Raw genomic sequence first — 6000 nt, 5'->3', positions numbered from 1 at the left:
CAAGTTTTTGATACGGAGACTCGACCTGCAGAGGGCAACACAGGATTTGGCACGCTTAGAGATAGCCCGCTTGGAAGGTGGAGGGGCGGACTGGCACTACCAGTAACACCCGCATCCACACCCGCTGAGGTTGCGGCGATCCCATTCGCCACAACCAGATCTTTTGCCTTCGCAATGGCCGCCTGCGCCATCTCATTAGCCCGGATAATGGAAAGAACAGCCGACGGAGAACCAAAACCCGCATTAATGGAAACCCCCACATCCTCAAGCACATGCAATAGATGATCATCGGACAGAGAAGGCAGCACTAGCCTAATAGGGGAGGGCGGAGGGGAGGTATTGGGAGAGAGAGGAATACCTGAAGGCGAGAGGACTCTGGCCGCAGCCTGCCGCTCCGCACGCTCCGACATAGACTCCCCCGAGTCTCGCACCCGTTTGCCCTTGCGGTCCATGGAGGTGGGCGTGCGGATGGGTGGGGAAGGAGACGAAGGGGAAAGCGGTGCCGCCCTAGAAGGAGATCCCGATGCAGCCCCCAGGTCAGCATCAAGACGATGACATAGCCCCACCACCGAGGTCTTGGAACCCGAAGCCGCCCTGCTTTTAGCAGAAAACATTCTCACCGTGGAATTTTTTTTTCTCACCGGAGCGAACACATCACGAGCAGGAGATGCGGCCATATCCTCGATGCCAGACTTTAAAGGGTACAGAGGCCTAACTGGCATGTTCGAGCAGACCCCCGAGATGAGGGTGCCTACCGGAGCAGACATCTCATTGACCGCAGACGCCAGCACTGTCTCCACATGTTGAACATCATCTTTGGGAGCATTATGCTTGATCACATCTTGCACCTCAGGACCCAGTCTATCCCATTCAGACCTGGTGAAACGGGCATCAGTGCCCCCACCCGTACCACCACTCGGGTTCATCCAACCACCAACAGAGCCATCATCACGTTTCTCAGAAGAGGAGGGGAAAGGATGAGGTGAAGGAGGAGGCGCCTGGAAGGCCTCGGCTCCCTCGAGCCGCACCCGCAGCCGGATACCATCAGCAGAGGGGAACACATCTACCGGACCATGTAGACACACCGGATCCACACACCAAATCTTCAGACGAACTAGACCCAACCTGACCAAAGACTCGTCATCCACCTCGATAGGCTTCCCCAACAGAATACCAAATGCCATAAGAAAAGGGACCGATCTGAGCTCAGCAGGAACGCCCTCCACCAACACCCAGACTTCAAAGAGTTGACCGGCAGACTTGAAGCCATTAGTCGCCGCTTTGACATAGATCACTAGTTGGTTAAACGGGAGGGTGAAACTAGTGCAGGAGGCGATCATCCTTAAGCTCTTAGAAGAAGGGAACACCATAGAAAACTCAAACTCAGATAATTGATTCATCTGTCAATCCCAACCATCAACAGCCCAGACCCTCAGGCCTTCCAGCGGGACTTGAGGAGTGATCTTCTGCCCTTGAACAGAGATGACACCAGCATTTGAGAGAGCGGGGGCAGTATCCACACGCGGCGGATCACAATCCAAGGCAAAGAAGGCGCATCCCGAGAGGAGGCGAGGAGGCCTCCATCTGTCCGCCGTCAGACACGGTGCTCGCGCGGAAGGAGGGAGGCCAGGGACGATTCTAGGGGGACGAGGGGGGCTAGTCCCCCCCTAACAAATTGATTTTTCTATTATGATAGTGGTTGTTGTGGTCAAAAAACTTCATTTCATATCAACTTTGCCCCCTCCATGAACAAACTCCCCCCCCCCCCTATGCTTGCATGTTGGCCCCGTCCCTGAGGTAGGCCGCCTCCATCTGGCCGCCGCCGGCGCCGTGCTCGGGCGGGGGGAGAGAGGCTGCCTCCATCTAGACATCGACGGTCGCGTCCACGTGGAGGAGCTGCCCCCATCGCGTGTCGTTTCCCCGCGCTACACAAGATCGACCATGGCCGCCTCGAGTTCGTCTCGGAGAAGATGCTCGCTCGTGTTGACCCCCTGCAGTCGTTCGTCAACTGGGCCACGCGTGCAGCATCAACTCGGTTGATGCACTCGGGATTCTCGGATCGAGCACCTTGAGTGATTGTGTGGTTGGTGCACGAGGGTCCTCCTCCTCCTCCATGGCCGCCCATAGCCCCTGCCTTCGTTCGCCGATTTGGATCCGACCAGCCATCCATCCTTGACCCTAGACTCCCCCCCCCCTTTGTGGTGCTGCTTCCTCGCCGTGCTAAGATGATAGCAATACGATGCGCCCGGCTGCAACTGGTGTGTTGTTGTGCTGCTCACTGCTCCTCCTCCTCTCTATGACACTCTTGATGGCTTTAGGTGAAATATCATGTCATGCTTTCTGTAATTCTCGTCTCAGATGTTAATTGAATCTATTGCTTGCATTATATCAAGCCTAATCTTCAATATTATCTTAAGAGGACATATATCTATACTCGGTTTATGTATCATCTAAGTTTACATGCTAACCATTGGACCGTTCTACCAAAACAATCTCCCACATTAACTAAAGCGTATATACATTTTTTATTGATTATATTTTAATGTAGACGAATTGTGTTAATGTGGAAGTCTGATCGATTTAATTTGTGAACTTTAATAGTAGTTTCATGGTACGGTCTTATTTGCTATAGTTTTGGGAAACACTTTGTACCAAGTGTCTGATAGAAGCCATCCGTCAGACCAGTCACATCTCGTGGATTCAGTTTAAATCTTACGGTTGAGAGTTCAACCCACCATTCACGCCAAATCCTCTCCCATAACTCTCTCCACATATATCTCACTTACCCCAGACGGCCAAACCCACCCGTCGCTCCTCCTCGTCTCCATCGTGTGTTCCCGTGCCCGCGATTCGCCAATCCCCTCGCTGCCCTCACCTCTCTGCCATGAACCATCCCCGCCCGCGAGACCCACCACGCCGGTCCGCCTTCCCATCTGGTGGATCCGACCGACGACGCCATGACCAGCGAGCTCGCAACCTCATCACTCCCTAGTCATCTTCTCTTGCTTTGGGCTGTACGGTTCGGTCCTTTGTCATTCTTTCGATATATTTTTGATAAATAGGTCTTGTGTTCACTATCTGATGTGTTTTTCGTTGTTGCAAATCAATTGGATGTTATTGGCAGGATCGGCAGCATCAATTGCCTCTAGATCTCAGGCATGTCAGTGATGAATTTGGAGGATTGGTTCGATGAGGAATTGAGGACCAACTGCGGTTTGCAAGAAGCATGTGGCCAGGCCGTTCAAGTCATTAGATACTTCCACATACATAAACGTACCTGCACTGCTGAAACAAATGAACCTACTAGTGCTTGTACGAAGTATTTGAGGACATTTTTCACAAGCAAATTGATGTAAATATGTATCATGTGAGAAGCATGCGATAAGAATATACAATGTATTGTAGTATCAACACTTGAAGGTAGCACCTTTGTAAATTGTCAAAGCAAGTAACATGAACGTATGAAGCATTTTTATTTTCATGTCGACTTGGAAGCAAATTTATTTTCAGTCAACATGGAAACAACTTCCGTTTGACATGAAATCAAATTTATTTACAGTCCACATGGAAGCAAATTATCGTTCAACATGAAAGCAAAATTTCGTTTAGCATGGAAGCAACACAATTTGTTTTAGATCGAAGCACACTTCATTTGCGCTCGATGCAATTTAAAGGAACAATGGAAGCATGAAATACTTCATCGGGAAAGAATATGTGATTCGTAAGGAAGGAAAATGCATTTGGAAAGTCTTTACGCTGTTTTTTTAAGGAAATAAAATGTGATTCAGAAGGAAGAAAATTGCATTTGGAAAGTCTTTACGCTACATTAATCCTTCCCAAATTTGTTTCCTGGAACTGCTCGATCGGTTTCCAGATTTGAGATTAATTACCCTAAATTATGTGCTTCTATATCTCATGCTTCTAAAGGAGCTCTACTTGTACTAAATCCAACGGTCCACTAGGCTGTGATCCAACGACAGCGCACTAGTCTGATGGAGTCTAGAAATCAATAGTCTGATTCCTAGTGCTTCCCTATAGTTTTAGTTGAGGTATACATGTTTCAATATACCCGTTGTCAGTCTATTATTTGTACCATCAATGTAAGGAGCTACTCTTAATTCTGCAATATATAATCAATGGTACAGACTTATTTTCAACATGTGACTGTCGCGGGGGGATCATTCAACTTCACCCATGATATGTGCATCAAGTGCTATTGTCAATGGTGAGAACAACAACCTGATCCCCTCACCTTTTTTTCTATGATGTTCAACTATAGCAACCATGTTTGATGTTTAGTTTAATGTCGTTTTCAAAGCTAGCTTAGTCGATGCTAAATGTTCCATGTTATTAAATGCATCATCAGTCATCATCGGAGCCTCTTGTTCATATTTCTATGCCATATAAGTAATTTGGTGTGACCATCATTTATGAAAAACTATGAATAACCTTTGTATTTGCTTACCAATTTTGTGCCTGGTTCTTACGAGGCCTGACTTTCACCACATACATATAAGTATTACATGGTGCACAATGACACATGAATCGATTATGTTTCTTTTTCTATCTGGTGCAACGCACGAGCATTTGTGCTAGTTTGATCAAAATGTACTTGCACAAGCTGGACTACTGGACCTCCAAAATTTGACATTCTTGGATCCATTTTCGGTCAAAAGTCACATGGAAACGGTATGACGGCAATGACAACGACAGCTTTCGAGCACTGAGGAGAGTACAGTGTCAATGTCAAATGATATTGCATAACCTGATCAAAACTCAAGAATACAAATGGTCAACTACGTGTTGGTTTTATATAATTTAAAAACAAGCACCTCAGGAGCAGCCCCTAGTTAGTCTTCCTTTTCTTTTGCTGGAAAGGGGGCGGTCTTATTCTGGGAATAGATCTCCTAGGTAGCCCATATCCGGGGGAAATAATTGTTGGTTTTACTGTTCCACGAACCACGATAGGTGCCACCACGGTATCAGCACGTGAGCATACTAGCTAGTTTGTGGATGTCATTGATCTTGTTGTTGCAGCCGCTCTCTGCCTCCCTCGCCGTGCTTTCGTCAGAACGAAACAGAGGAAGAAGAAGGACAGGAGCCCATGGATTTTTCCGGCGCACGTACGACCCAGCCGCACGGAAGGCCTTATATTGTCTCCCTCGAGCAACAACTCGAGTCCCGCATGTATTACAGCGATTCATGGCTACAGGATTTATATCCAGCTAGTGCACGTACGGCTCAGCCCACCCTGCCCTGCTACAATGCCACGATCTGCATGCCTGGCGGCCGCGAGCTCCCACGACGCGCACGCCACGCCACACGTATCCCCCCGCGTCCCGCGCTCCCAGGCCCGCGCACCCGACGCGCACGCACGCAGTCGCCACAGGCCGAGTCCAGCGCCCCGACGCGGTCACTCCTCCGCGTATCTCGCCTACACGCAACGGCCCACGCGCTCGAACGCGTGGACACACACGACCAAACCTGCCACGGGCCGAGCCCGACGCGTCTACCGCGCGCACGCACGCGCTCCGCATTGTCGCTCGTCGTGGCTTATTACCCTACAGTTCACCCCCTAAGCCACGGCCTAGAGCAGACCGTCGTCGTCGACGCCGGCGTCTGCCAGCAGCGCGCGTTCCTCCGCCTGCTCCTTCCGTCGCTGGGGGCACTCCCTCTTGAAATGGTCGTGCTTGTCGCAGTGATAGCAGCGCCCGCATCGGTTACCGCGGTTGCCCGACGCCACGCTCCGCCCGTTGTCGTCGTCGTGCACTCCTCCCTGCTGCCGCTCCCGAGCCCGCCACTGCGCCATGGTCAGTAGCAGCTGGTCGCCACCACGCTCGCCGCCGTCTTGTCCACGGCGCTGAACCCGCTCGTCAAACGTGCGCAGACGCCCGAGCGCCTCGTCGAACGCCATGGTCGTCGTGTCGCGGAACTGCTCGATGCCGGCGACGACGGGGAACAGCCGATCCGGGACGGTATCCAGCAGTTTCTTCACGAGCG

The sequence above is a fragment of the Hordeum vulgare genome, chromosome 5H (genome assembly GCF_904849725.1).
Source record: "Hordeum vulgare subsp. vulgare chromosome 5H, MorexV3_pseudomolecules_assembly, whole genome shotgun sequence".
Classification (NCBI taxonomy): Eukaryota; Viridiplantae; Streptophyta; class Magnoliopsida; order Poales; family Poaceae; genus Hordeum; species Hordeum vulgare.
This window is presented reverse-complemented; position numbering follows the sequence as displayed.